Genomic DNA, 15,043 nt, shown 5'->3' on the forward strand with positions numbered 1-15,043 from the left:
AAGTTTCTGCTCCTTCATTATGTTTAACAAGTACAACATAGTTCTGTCTTTTTCTTATAGTCTTCTGTTTTCACTTTTCTCCATATTAATATACCAAGAACTTTATCTTAAGATTTCTACATATAAAAAAAGATTTGATTTGATGCGTTGCTGCTGATATACATCTTCTCCCCCATTAAGAAGGGTCATACTGTAGGGGTTGGAATGCACCCAGCATCCTAAATGTCTTAATGATGATTTCGTTTGTGCTGGTCTTAATCCAAGCAAGCCAAGGGCCAGAGCTTGTTTAGAGTTCTGCAGGAGGACACACAGCTGTTTGGTTACTTAGTGACTCCATTAGGCACCAGCTGGGTATATTTATGCTTCCTCCAGTAAATTCCATAGCTAACTTTGTGGGAGTGAAGCCTGCGCCAAATCTGGCAGTCACTAAGGCAGCCTAGAAAAGTGCATCCTTCCTTTTCTAAGGTAGTGTGACCAGGGCTATGTCCATGACAGGGGTGGAAAAATACTGGAAATTTGTGAAAAAAATAAATGCTGGCCTGAATTTTTAGAAGAGGAAACTAAATGTGTTTTACTGTTTTAATTGATCTGTGTGTGCATGTTTTTTTTTTTTTTAATAATTTTTTCCTCCATTTCATGTTCTTGCTCCTTCTCCAGGTATTTCGTCATTAATCCTCACCCCTGAAAGTTTCCTGTTATCACTATGCTCTCCTGTTCACCCAATCTTGTTTTTCAAACTCCATGTCAAAGAGCCATAGAAGTCCATCTTCTTCTGCCATCAAAGTAATTAAGCTATTTCTTTCTCAAGAACTCTTACTTGCTCCCATTTTGCTACAGTGCCTTTATCTTTTTCCCACATTCTTTTCATTCCCTACAAACTTTTTTTTTAAAGAGTACTTTCTCTTTTTCTTTCTATGCTTCTTTTATCAATTCTTTGCAGTGTTCTGTCTCTGCTACATTTTTCCCTCTGTCCTCCCCCATCACTTGGTTTGTAACTTTCTCTCCCCTACCAGCCCCTTCCTTCCTTTATTGTATTCTCTTCATGGCCTTCACTTTTCTCTCTCCCTTTTCAGCCTTTTCTTTTTAACCATCTCTATCCCACCACTCCCAACGTTTTTCCCATACCTCTCCCTATAACCTATTCTATTCTGACACATCTCACTTAATTTATCTCTATTTTATCCCCAACCTTTTTTCCAATGCTGTGCTTCACCTCATGAGATATAGCAGCTCCTCCTTTAGGACAAAGGATACAAGAGCTCCAAACCTTTTGCAGCCTCACAAGCTCTGCTCCATAAGGGCTGCAGCAGAACATTGCACATCTATTAGAAAAGGGCAACAACAGAACTATTTGTGTATTCCAGCAATTTCTCCTCCCTGCCATGTTTGGAATAACCTCTATTCTTCCATATATTGGAAGGAAAAAATGGCCTATTTTGTAGGGAGACAGCATTTCTTCCAGCAGATGGCTCCATCATATAAAACGTTTGCATAGCTGTTGCTGCTGCTGTGCAATCTGAAATTTAAACATTAAAATAAAAACTTACCAACCTTTTTGAGACAAGGCACCAGGAAGAATGTACCCTGGCTTTCACATCATCTTAAAATGGTACCCTGAATTACTGCCTGCACTAAGATCTTCACAATTTTCTTTGCTTTCCTGTTAACTTACTGTTATCCCATGCCATACTTCTTTTCATGTCTATTTTTTTCTATATATATTGTATTTCTTTATATCTCTGCTCCTCTCATTGAGCTCTTTTTTTTCTGAGGCAATATAATAAACATTAGTAAAAATGTACATTAAATTCACATTTTAAGTCATGATGCACTAAAGGCTCGGTTTGCTAAGCGGCGCTATGGGCACGTTAGCGTTTAATGCAGCTTAAATTTACTGGTGCATTCAAAATGCAAACGTACCTTAGTTAAACATACCCTAAGTGTATAGCACAATGGTTCCTAAACGTTTTCGGTATGTGGCACTCCTAGTGTCCATTCAGTTTATCACAGCGCCCCCCTCCACCACACATTTCTCCCCTGACCACACATTTCTCCCCCCCCCCCGCCCCCCTGAAAAAAAAGCTATTTTGGGGAAACAAGTTTTCAAAATTTGGTTAATATCAACATTGTTCTATGACTTGTAAGGAAGGGCCCTTAAACTTACAAATACCTGGAATAAAGATGTTGGGATTATTGGTGGGTATAAATGGAGTGCAGGACACATGTGCATGCTGAGTAAGACTCAGCATATAGTGTTTGAAATCCTTAATACAGGCACTGCTATACAGCACAGCTAATCTTACACCAGCTACAGTTAGGCAGACTGTGTACTGGCAGCACACACTTTGGAGAATGACAAATTTTATGCCCCGTTTTCTTGATTTCTAACTACTGCATGGTGATCTACTTCATTAAATGAAAAACTTATCCTGTCTGTGGCTAAACACTGATGTTCAGAAGCCTCATTCAGCGGAGCACAGGACTGGAAGCCCTCATCTGCTAGAAAGTGTACTAGATATCAAGCTACTTACAATATCTAGCATTTCCAGAATATTTTGTCCAGGTCTGTCTTTAGACACTGCAAGCACCAACTCCTAATGTCTTGACACCACCCTCAGTTCAACCAACCCTTCACATGGACACTGCCTGCCCATCTCCCACAATCAACATCGCAACCGTAACCCGGTGTAGGGATTGGACGGAAGACTGAGCAGTATAATGTGATAACCCGTGTCCTAGCAACCAGTCAGCATGTGCTTGCCTCTCCCTCCATGGCACCCCTGTGAGTTTGCCATGGTGCACAGGTTAGAGAAATGCTAGTATGGTATGTAAGATGCACTGAGAGTTTGCAAATAATACTAATTAAAAAAAAATAGTGCCCAACAACATGAGTAAAAATGCATGCTAAGCTTAGTGCATTAGAAGCTGAGCTTTATATTGTTTAAACTTCTACCTCTAATTACTTGTTAGGCTAATTTACATTGGAAGCTCCCTGTTGCAGCCCAGGGCACTGGAGCTGGAGATACTGTGCATGGGAACCCCCACTCACCAGCCATCTAATTAGCTGCACCTATTTAGTAATTTGTGAGTTGGTAGGGAAGTAGCAAAATAGATTTGGGGGGGGGGGGGTATTGAGAAGGTAAGAGAATTAAGAGGGTTCTGAATTAGACTCCCCCTGACTCAGGGGTCCCCTAACTTAGTCTGTAGGTGTGTTGTTTTTCATTTTTTTTTCTTCTTTTAGACTTGGAATGATAATTTCTGGGCCACAAGTGAAGTAAAATTAACTCACATTCCTGGGGTTCTTATTAATTTATGATGCTGTAAAAACAAAAAACTACTACTACTACTACTACTACTATTTAGCATTTCTATAGCGCTACAAGGCATACGCAGCGCTGCACAAACATAGAAGAAAGACAGTCCCTGCTCAAAGAGCTTACAATCTAATAGACAAAAAATAAATAAAGTAAGCAAATTAAATCAATTAATGTGAACGGGAAGGAAGAGAGGAGGGTAGGTGGAGATGAGTGGTTACAAGTGGTTACGAGTCAAAAGCAATGTTAAAGAGGTGGCTTTCAGTCTAGATTTAAGGTGGCCAAGGATGGGGCAAGACGTAGGGGCTCAGGAAGTTTATTCCAGGCGTAGGGTGCAGCGAGACAGAAGGCGCGAAGTCTGGAGTTGCAGTAGTGGAGAAGGGAACAGATAAGAAGGATTTATCCATGGAGCGAGTGCACGGGAAGGGGTGTAGGGATGGACGAGTGTGGAGAGATACTGGGGAGCAGCAGAGTGAGTAGATTTATAGGTTAGTAGAAGAAGTTTGAACAGGATGCGAAAACGGATAGGGAGCCAGTGAAGGGTCTTGAGGAGAGGGGTAGTATGAGTAAAGCGACCCTGGCGGAAGATGAGATGGGCAGCAGAGTTTGAACCGACTGGAGAGGGGAGAGGTGACTAAGTGGGAGGCCAGCAAGAAGCAGATTGCAGTAGTCTAAACGAGAGGTGACAAGGGTGTGGATGAGGGTTTTGGTAGAGTGCTCGGAAAGAAAGGGGCGGATTTACGGATGTTGTAAAGAAAGAAACGACAGGTCTTGGCAATCTGCTGGATATGAGCAGAGGAGGAGAGAGAAGAGTCAAAGATGACCCCAAGGTTTCGAGCTGAGGAGACAGGGAGAATGAGAGAGCCATCAACAGAATAGAAAACGGGGGTAGCGGGGAGGTGGGTTTGGGGTGGGAAAATGAGAAGCTCGGTTTTGGTCATATTTAATTTCAGGTGGCGTGAGACATCCAGACAGCAATGTCAGACAAGCACGCTGAAAACTCTGGTTTGGATGCAAGGTGAGATATCAGGGGTAGAAAGGTAGATTGGGAGTCATCAGCATAGAGATGGTAGGAAAAGCCATGGGATGAGATTAATGAACCAAGGGAAGAAGTGTAGATAGAAAGAGGAGGGGACCAAGAACAGAACCCTGAGGTACGCCGACAGGCAGAGGGATAGAAGTAGAAGAGGATCCACCAGAGTGAACACTAAAGGTGCGGAGGGAGAGATAGGAAGAGAACCAGGAAAGGACAGAGCCCTGGAATCCAAGTGAGGACAGGGTATCGAGAAGTATGCTGTGATCGACAGTGTCAAAGCAGCGGAAGATCATGAAGAATGAGATGGAATATTGACCTCTGGATTTAGCCAGTAATAGGTCATTGGAGACTTTAGTAAGCGCAGTTTCGGTTGAGTGGAGAGGGCGAAAACCAGATTGTAGTGGGTCAAGAATAGCATGTGAGGAAAGAAAATCAAGGCAGCGGCGGTGAACAGCACGCTCAAGTAATTTGGAGAGAAAAGGAAGGAGGGAACATAAAAAGGGCGATGGGAAACATAACAATGATGAGGAAAACTGGAACACAGAAATATTATTGTTATTATTAATAGAAAAAGCAATTTGAAAGCTGCCAAAAAGTTTTATTGGCATAGCACTTACTTATACATGAGTATACATAAGAACATAAGAGTAGTCATACTGGGTCAGACCATTGGTCCATCTAGCCCTGTATTCTGTTTCAAACAGTGGCCAATCCAGGTCACAACGAGTACCTGACAGAAACCCAAATTATGGCAGCATTCCAATCTACAATCCCAGGGCGAGCAGTTGCATCCCCATGTCTGTCTCAATAGGAGACTATGGACTTTTCTCCAGGAGTTGTCCAAACGTTTTTTTAAACCAGAATGCTGACTGCTGTTACTACATCCTCCGGCAAAGAGTTCCAGAGCTTAACTATTCGTTGAGTGAAAAAATATTTCCTCCTATTTGTTTTAAAAGTATATCCATGTAACTTCCTTGAGTGTCCCTAGTCTTTGTACTTTTGGAACGAGTAAAAAATCAATATACTTCTACTCATTATACACCACTCAGGATCATCATGTCTCCCTCATCCGTCTGTTTTCCAAGCTGAAGAGGCTCTAACCTCTTTAGCCTTGCCTCATATGAGAGGAGTTCCATCCCTTTATCATTTTGGTCACTCTTTGAATCTTTTCTAATTCAGCTATATCTTTTTTGAGATACTGCGACCAGAACTAAATGTAATACTCAAGGTGTGGGGCGATATAGAGGCATTATAGTATTTTTGGTCTTATTCACCATTCCTTTTCTAATATCCTGTTTGCTTTTTTGGCCATCACCACACACTGAGCAGAAGATTTCAGCGTATTATCTACAATGACCCTAGATCTTTTTCTTGAGTGCTGACCCCTCCCCAATGTGGACCCCTAGCATCAGTATCTATGATTTGGATTCTTTCCGATGTGCATCACCTGGCATTTATCCACATTAAATTTATCTGCCATTTGGATGCCCAGTCTTCCAGTTTCCTAGGTCTTTCTGCAAATGTTTCACAGTCCGCACATGTTTTAACAACCTTGAATAGTTTTGTATCATCTGCAAATTTAATCACATCACTTGTTCCGGTTTCCATATCGTTTATCCCCCCCACCCCCCAAAAAAAAAAATCTGCTCCAAAATTGGATGCACAGCTTTCATAAGTATATAAGTATTGCTGTACTGGGATGGACAGACCAAAGGTCAATCAAGCCCAGTATCCTATTTCCAACAGTGGCCATCTGTTCCAAGTACCTGGCAGGATCCCAAAAGAGTAATAGATTCCTTCTGCTTATACCAGGCAACCCTCAGGGGGAGGAATGCTGGCTTCGGCCTAACCCCTAGTAAGCCTTTTCCTTAGCTGAGAAGTGCCCAGCTCTACCACCGGCTGCCTTTCAGGTGCTGTGGAGGACTTGCAGCTCATCTACATATCATTTATAACCTTCTCTGGGGTGACTCCCAGGTCCACTCCGATCCACTCAGGGCCTCCGCTCTAGGCGCGCGGGGCAATTTTTCTCTTTACATCTACTTTTCTCTCAGTTACTACTTATGGCTCCAGTACACTTTTCTCTTGGCACTGTCCCTTCCTAATTTGTTTCTCCATCTTAAAACCACTGTACACTGCAGGAACACTTTGTCCACAATCTGTATCATCATCTCACCATCTCTTTTTTTCCCTCTTCCTTTTCTCAGCTCTCAACCTTAACATTTCCTTCCTTTATTCATCCATCTCCTTTCTATCTGAGTACATCTCGCCTTCGTCGCTGTCGTCATACCCAAAGTTGCCAGGTGGGCGGTTTTACCGCCCAATTGGGCGGGTTTTTGCCTGTGGCGGCGGGATGCGGTTTTTTGGGCGGTTTTCCCGTCGCCGCTGTGCGAGTTCGGTGGTTTTTTCCGGGGCTTCTATTGGTCCAAATTGGACCAATAGAAGCCTTTCAGGGGCGGGGTTGACGTCAGGATGACATAGGGGGTGGGGCTAGTGACGTGGGAGGCGGGGCTAGTGACTTGGGGCGGGGATAGGTGATGCGGGGCAGGGTTGGTGACGCGGGGGGGCGGGATTCGGTGACGCGGGAGACGGGGATTGGCTAGGGTGGTTTTTGGGTGGGTTTACGGCTCGTTTGGGGTTGGGAAAATTTTTCCCAGCTGGCAACCCTGGTCATACCTCTCCTACTCTTCTCTGTACTCTCTACTCCTTCCCTGCTCTCCGTTGGGACATAATCCCAATCCTGGTCCTCCACATCAGCTCTTGTCCTGTCCATAGCAAACCACTGTCCTCGTCACTATCCCATGCAAACGATTCCGGGATGTCTCCAATCTCATCTCTATTCCCCTCCTCCCCCCCTCTTCCCTCCCTCCCTCGTGTGCCCTGTGGAATGCCCGCTCAGTCTGCAACAAACTTCCCTTCACCCATGATCTCTTCATCTCCTGTTCCCTTCAACTGCTCGCCCTAACTGAAACCTGGCTCACCCCTGATGACTCTGCCTCAGTCGCGGCCCTATGCCATGGAGGTTATCTTTTCTCCCACACTCCCCGCTCAGTTGGCCGCGGAGGAGGCGTCGGGTTTCTACTTTCGCCCTCCTGTAGTTTTCAACCCCTCCTCCTACCGCAGTCTCACTGCTTCTCATCCTTTGAAGTTCACTCCATCCATCTATTCTACCTGCTGCCACTCAGAGTTGCAGTCATTTACCGCCCCCCAGATAAGTCCCCTCTTCCTTCTTTACTGACTTCGATGCCTAGCTCTCTGTTTTTCTTTAACCCTCATCTCCGTCCCTCATTCTTGGAGACTTTAACATACACGCTGATGAGCCATCCGACTCTTATGCTTCTCAGTTCCTCACTCTGACATCCTCCTTCAACCTCCAGCTGAGCTCCACCACCCCTACTCACCAAACTGGCCATTGTCTTGACCTCGTCCTCTCCTCTGCCTGCTCACCCTCCAATTTCTGCGCCTCTGCTCTTCCTCTCTCAGATCATCTGATCACCTTCACACTTCATCACCCTCCCCCTCAGTCCCGCCCAACACTAACCACTACTTTCAGGAATCTCCAGGCTGTCGACCCTCCCACCTTATCCTCTAGTATCTCTAATCTCCTCCCGTCCATCATGTCCTCCGAGTCTGTTGACAAGGCTGTCTCTGCTTACAACGCCACTCTCTCCTCTGCTCTGGACACCCTTGCACCATCCATCTCCCGTCCCACAAGACATACTAATCCCCAGCCCTGGCTGACCCCTTGCATCCGATACCTTCGCTCCTGCACCCGATCTACTGAACGCCTCTGGAGGAAATCTCACACCCATAGCGACTTCATTCATTACAAATTCATGCTATCCTCCTTCCAGTCCTCCCTATTCCTTGCCAAACAGGACTATTACACCCAATTGACTAATTCTCTCAGCTCCAACCCTCGTCGTCTCTTCGCCACCCTTAACTCCCTCCTCAAAGTGCCCTCTGCTCCCACCCCCCCCCCTCACTCTCTCCGCAATCACTGGCTGACTACTTCCGCGACAAGGTGCAGAAGATCAACCTCGAATTCACTAGCAAGCCACCTCTTCCTCTTCACCCTTTAACCCACTCCCTCTTCACCCTTTAACCCACTTCCTCAACCAACCAACCCAGGCCTCCTTCTCCTCTTTTCCTGATATCACCGAGGAGGAAACCGCCCACCTTCTTTCCTCCTCGAAATGCACCACCTATTCCTCTGATCCCATCCCCACTAACTTACTAAACACCATCTCTCCTACTGTCACCCCCCCCCATCTGTCATATCCTCAACCTCTCTCTTTCCCTGACTCCTTCAAGCATGCTGCAGTCACACCACTCCTCAAAAAACCATCACTAGACCCTACCTGCCCTTCCAACTACCGCCCCATCTCCCTCCTACCCTTCCTCTCCAAGATACTTGAACGTGCCGTTCACAGCCGCTGCCTTGATTTTCTCTCCTCTCATGCCATCCTCGATCCGCTTCAATCCGGTTTTCGCCCTCTACACTCGACAGAAACGGAACTCACTAAAGTCTGTAATGACCTGTTCCTTGCCAAATCCAAAGGCCACTACTCCATCCTCATCCTCCTCGACCTATCCGCCGCTTTTGACACTGTCAATCATAATTTACTTCTTGCTACACTATCCTCATTTGGGTTCCAGGGCTCTGTCCTCTCCTGGTTCTCCTCTTATCTTTCCCACCATACCTTCAGAGTACATTCTCATGGATCTTCTTCCACCCCCATCCCGCTCTCTGTTGGAGTTCCTCAGGGATCAGTCCTTGGACCCCTTCTTTTTTCAATCTACACCTCTTCCCTGGGCTCGCTGATCTCATCTCATGGTTTCCAATATCATCCTTATGCTGACGACACCCAGCTTTATCGCTCCACAGCAGACATCACTGCGGAAACCCAGGCCAAAGTATCGGCCTGCTTATCCGACATTGCTGCCTGGATGTCCAACCGCCACCTGAAACTGAACATGGCCAAGACCGAGCTCGTTGTCTTTCCACCCAAACCCACTTCTCCTCTCCCTCTACTCTCTATTTCAGTCAATAACACCCTCATCCTCCCCATCTCATCTGCCCGCAACCTCTGAGTCATCTTCGACTTCTCCCTCTCCTCTGCCCATATCCAGCAGACAGCCAAGACCTGTCGCTTCTTTCTCTATAACATCAGCAAAATTCGCCCTTTCCTCTCTGAGCACACCACCTGAACTCTCATCCACTCTCTCATTACCTCTTGCCTTGACTACTGCAACGTACTCCTCACTGGCCTCCCACTTAACTATCTATCCCCCCTTCAATCTGTTCAGAACTCTGCTGCGCGTCTTATCTGCCGCCTAGACTGATATGCTCATATCACCCCTCTCCTCAAGTCACTTCACTGGCTTCCGATCAGGTACCGCATACAGTTCAAGCTTCTCCTACTAACCTACAAATGCACTGAATCTGCAGCCCCTCACTACCTCTTTACCCTCATCTCCCTTTACGCTCCTACCCGTAACCTCCGCTCACAGGACAAATCCCTCCTCTCAGTACCCTTCTCCACCACCGCCAACTCCAGACTCCGCCCTTTCTGCCTCGCCTCACCCTATGCTTGGAATAAACTCCCTGAGCCCATACGCCAAGCCCCTTCCCTACCCATCTTCAAATCCTTGCTGAAAGCCGACCTCTTCAATGTCGCTTTCGGCACCTAACCATTGTACCTCTATCCAGGAAATCTAGACTGCCTCAATCTTGGTTGACTGCACTTTTTGTCCTTTAGATTGTAAGCTCCTTTGAACAGGGACTGTCCTTCTTTGTTAATTGTACAGCGCTGCGCAACCCTGGTAGTAGTAGGAACAAGCAGTGGATTTTCTCCCTGTCCAGCTTAATAGAGGTTTATGGACTTTTCTTCCAGAACTTGTCCAAACCTTTTTTTAAACCCTACTTAACTAATGGCTTTTACCACATTCTCTGGCAGAGCTTAATTATTCATTGAGTGAAGAAATATTTTCTACAATGTTTATATAAGTACATAAGGATAGCCATGCTGGGATAGACCCAAGAGTACATCGAGCCCAGCACCCTGTCACCGACAGCGGCCAAAAGAACAAGCAATTTGTCCCGCCCATCCTAGACATACTGTATTATTCCCTCGTCCATTCAATAACATTCTATGGCCTTTTCCTCCAGGAAGCCGTCCAACCCTTTTTTGAAGTCCACTAAGTTAACCGCCTTAACCACCTTTTCCGGCAGCAAATTCCAAAGTTTAACTGCGCGTTGAGTGAAGAAAAATTTCCTCCGATTCGTTTTAAATTTACCACACTGCAACTCCATGTCATGCCCCCTTGTCCTAGTATTTTTGAAAAGCGTAAACAGACGCTCCACATCGACCCGTTCCATTCCACTCATTATAGAACTCTATCATATCTCCCCTCAGCCGCCTTTTCTCCAAGCTGAAGAGCCCCAGGCTCTTCAGCCTATCCTAATAGGGAAGTCTTCCCATCCCCTGTATCATCTTTGTCGCCCTTCTCTGCACCTTTTCCAATTCTACTATGTGTTTTTTGAGGTGCAGTGACCAGAATTGAACACAATACTCGAGGTACGGTCACACCATGGAGCGATACAATGGCAGTATAATATCCTTATTTTTGTTTTCAATCCCTTTCCTAATGATACCCAACATTCTATTTGCTTTCTTAGCCGCAGCAGCACATTGAGCAGAAGTTTTCAACATATCATCAACAATGACACCTAGATCCCTTTCTCGGTCCGTGACTCCCAACGCTGAACCTTGCATGACGTAGTTATAGTTTGGGTTCCTCTTTCCCACATGCATCACTTTGCATTTGCTCACATTAAACGTCATCTGCCATTTAAACGCCCAGTCTCCCATGACATGAGGAGAGAGACAAAATGGAAAAGCCAATTTGGAAAAAAATTCTGGGAGAAGACTGATACAAGTGGAAGAGAAACTGGGCCCAGCCCGATTAGAAAAATAAAATGCCCAGACAAAGATAGTAAAGAAAAAATATATTTTATGTAATACTTTTAAAGGACTGCGATATGTCTGCTTTGGGAAATGTACATCTTTTCTATTTTTGTATTATTAAAAAGTCTGGTTTTCATGGGGGTCTCCATTTCAGTTTTTGTCTGCACGTTTTTGTGATTCCCTATTTTGTATCAGCACAGTTCATAGCTATTTTTCCAATAATACTCCTTGCACATTTTTACACTCATTCCTTTTTTCTAAGTTAGACTACTGCATTTTCAGACAGCAGCCCATTTTCTATGCCATTAAATGTCATCTGCCATTTAGACGCCCAGTCTCCCAGTCTCGTAAGGTCCTCTTCTAGTTTTTCACAATCTTCCCGCGATTTGACTACTTTGAATAACTTTGTGTCATCAGCAAATTTGATTACCTCACTAGTTACCCCGATCTCTAGGTCATTTATAAATATTTTAAAAAGCAGAGGTCCCAGCACCGATCCCTGAGGGACCCCGCTAACTACCCTTCTCCATTGCGAATATTGACCTTTTAATCCTACTCTCTTTCCTATCTTTCAACCAGTTTTTAATGTTTAAATGTACTACTTAATAACTTCAGTGTATCCCCTCTAGTTCTTGGGTGATTTTCAGTGGAGCCATTCATCAGCTTCTCTTTTGTCCAAACAATAACTTCTTTAGGGACTCAATGCCATTTACATGTGCAGTAGCATTAGACTAAGGCTACCATATTTCTGGTGGTTGAATCTAGGTTGTTTGACCCCTGTATTGCATGAAATACAGAAGAACTCAAGAAGAGGAACACTAAAGAATACTGGATAAAATGCAAAGAAGCAGAGAAACATATGGCTGGCAAAAGCACAAGCGGAACTAAAAATGGCTAGAGATAGGTGACGAGACTTTTCAGGTATATTGGGGAAAGGAGGAAGGCTAGAAATGGAATTATAAGACTGAAAGTAGGGAAGTAGTAGAACTAGAGGATGAATTGAGGTTGCAGGAGGACCAACTCAGGAATAATGTCAGGAAGTACTTTTTCATGGAAAGAGTAGTAGATACCTGGAATGTCCTCCCACAGGAGGCAATGGGGATGAAAACTGTAACAGAATTCAAAAATGTGTGGGATAAACACAGAGGAATCTAATACTATGGTAAACAAGACTCTAGTGAAACAGATTAATGATAATCGTGCTTTAGCGATATTAAGGAGAAAAGCCCTCAGAAACCCTGGGCAAACTGCTGTAGGTTTTAAGCGATGTTATAGATTAAGCGGTTAATAACTATCGCTTAGGTTCTATCATAGGGCATAAAAACTCCCTAAGGTGTCAAAAGTATATTTTTGTTCTTTATAATTTCCTTTTACTTTTAGTCAATATATTTCAGCATGAAAAAAAGCCTGAAAAAGCACTTAGCTGTGTGCTGCTTTGAAAAGCACTCTCCGCTTGAAGTTTGATGGGGGCCACCGTTTCACCCCGAAAGCAAGGCTTCCTCAGGAACTGAGTGCAAGATATTGATGCTATGAATCTGTATAAAAGACAAAATATTAGAAATATATACGACATGTATAATAATTAGCACAATAACATAATGTTGATGTATTCTTCTACCATGTATGTCGATGTATTCTTCTACCATGTATGTACGCACCTGATGTCAACATCATTTGCAATTCTATGGACCGGAAATGGCAATCACCACTATGGCAAATGTAAGCCACATTGAGCCTGCAAATTGGTGGGAAAATGTGGGATACAAATGCTACAAATAAATAAATAAATAAACATGAAGTCACCCGTGGATGCATACTTCAAATGGAAACGCTCAAAATCTAAAATGGCATCTCAATGTCATCGTGTACACGGTTGGTTTAAATATGTTCATTAATTGAAACAGTGCTGATGAGATAATTAGTAAAAGACATGCCAGTCTATACAGCTGTTTAAATCATTCGGTTCTAATGTGTTTAAGTTAAATATCCACTCAGCTTTCTTCCTTTGCAGTTTCAATTTGTCATTCCCTCCTCTATTGGATGGGTTGATTTTGTCAATTACACAGCATCGTAATTCCTCAAATTTATGATTTTCTAGCAGGCAGTGCTCTACTAATGCCCAGGGTTTCTGAGGGCTTTTCTCCTTAATATCGCTAAAGATGGCCGCTCTCGTCACGATGTAGCCTAGCTCCGTGACCCTGACCGAACAAATTGGCGGGGAGTGGGCCGTGCGAACCACCGGACCCCAAACGGACCCGTGAACCGTCGGCCGATAGGATCTGAACCTGATTGGACCAATGAACGACGGTCTCACCTGAAGATCACGCCAATTGTCTGAGTCGCGGATCAGACCCGCAGAACAGACCACCAGACAACCCACGGAGTTCGAGGTCTTAATGGAGAAAAGGAGTCCAAAGAAAAAAGGCAATACTACTGCTGCTGAAAAAGTTGGACTCAGACAGACCGGTGGGACGAATCCTATGAGACCTGGCAGTCGATCCCGTCTGGAGGAGCGACCAACCTCGTGGCAATCGAACCGACGATACCGTGACCGGATAGGAGCTTACAGCTACAGACCAGGCAGCACGAGTCTAGGAGACAACGTGAGGAGAGCAACAAACAGAGCTAATGGCAATCGGAGTGAGAGAGAGAAGGGCACGGAACTTACAGCGGCCCCCATAGCAGCAATAAGCAGCTACACCTTTCCCAAAGGACCGGAGACCCGCGCGCCCAGACTGACCTTCTGTTCGCAGTCCTCCTAGCAACACAGCAAAAGCGGCTCGATCTCCCCGCATCTCCCACCCGACGAAGCCGACAGACGCCTGGGCCTCTCCTGCCTTAACAACTCTGCAGACCGAGGAATTCGGATCCCTATGCACCAACCACCCCTCAACCTGCGTTCAGGATTTATGCTAAGATAAGGTGCCTCATTCACCACTTGGAACGAAGAAGAGAAGGCAGATTCCGGTATCGATCTCTGGAATTCGCGGGCACAGCTGAAACAGAGCCATTCTTTCTTACCTTCTGCCGATCCCGATGAGCAAGACCAGCGGAGGTGCAGTGTGGAAATCGGCGAGACCACGCAATCCGACCACAGCAGAAAGCAGCGGAATATTGTCCCAACTGCACCGCCATACCAGCTGTGGAGGGACCAGCTGCGGCAAAACAACAGAAGATCAAGCACTGGTACGGCCGGAGGAACACGCCACGGACGACACGTGAGCGCGACCTGGAGCGACTCACAACCGGACCCGGAGGACCTCGTGGCCAGACGACACGATTCCGAACTGGAACTATCATCGCAGTCACGGACACTCAGCAGCAAAGAGATAAGTTCTTTGTTATGGATGCATAAGACCTTTTCAGGTTTTCAGGATGATTTTAAGCCTAAATGTGACATTGATGAATTTGATCTTTAGCTGTCTATCATATAGAACTTTAGCTTTCTGTTTCGTAGGCCTCAGCTTTCTGTCTGTTGAACTTTAACAACTTATTCACTTATTGTAAACATGCCTGGTGCATGCTAACCCTATGTCTTCTATACAGCTCACTGTAGTCTAGATGCTGTCTTTTCGCTCAGTATGCACATGATATACTATACCGAACTGTAGTAAGTCTCACTGCTGTTAATGTTCAGACTATGCTTTTTATGTAGCTTATAGCAAATTACTAACATGTAATAGGACCTACTATCCTGCTAACAGCACTTGATGAGATTGCCTTCT

This window comes from Microcaecilia unicolor, chromosome 7, assembly GCF_901765095.1.
Source record: "Microcaecilia unicolor chromosome 7, aMicUni1.1, whole genome shotgun sequence".
NCBI classification, from domain to species: domain Eukaryota; kingdom Metazoa; phylum Chordata; class Amphibia; order Gymnophiona; family Siphonopidae; genus Microcaecilia; species Microcaecilia unicolor.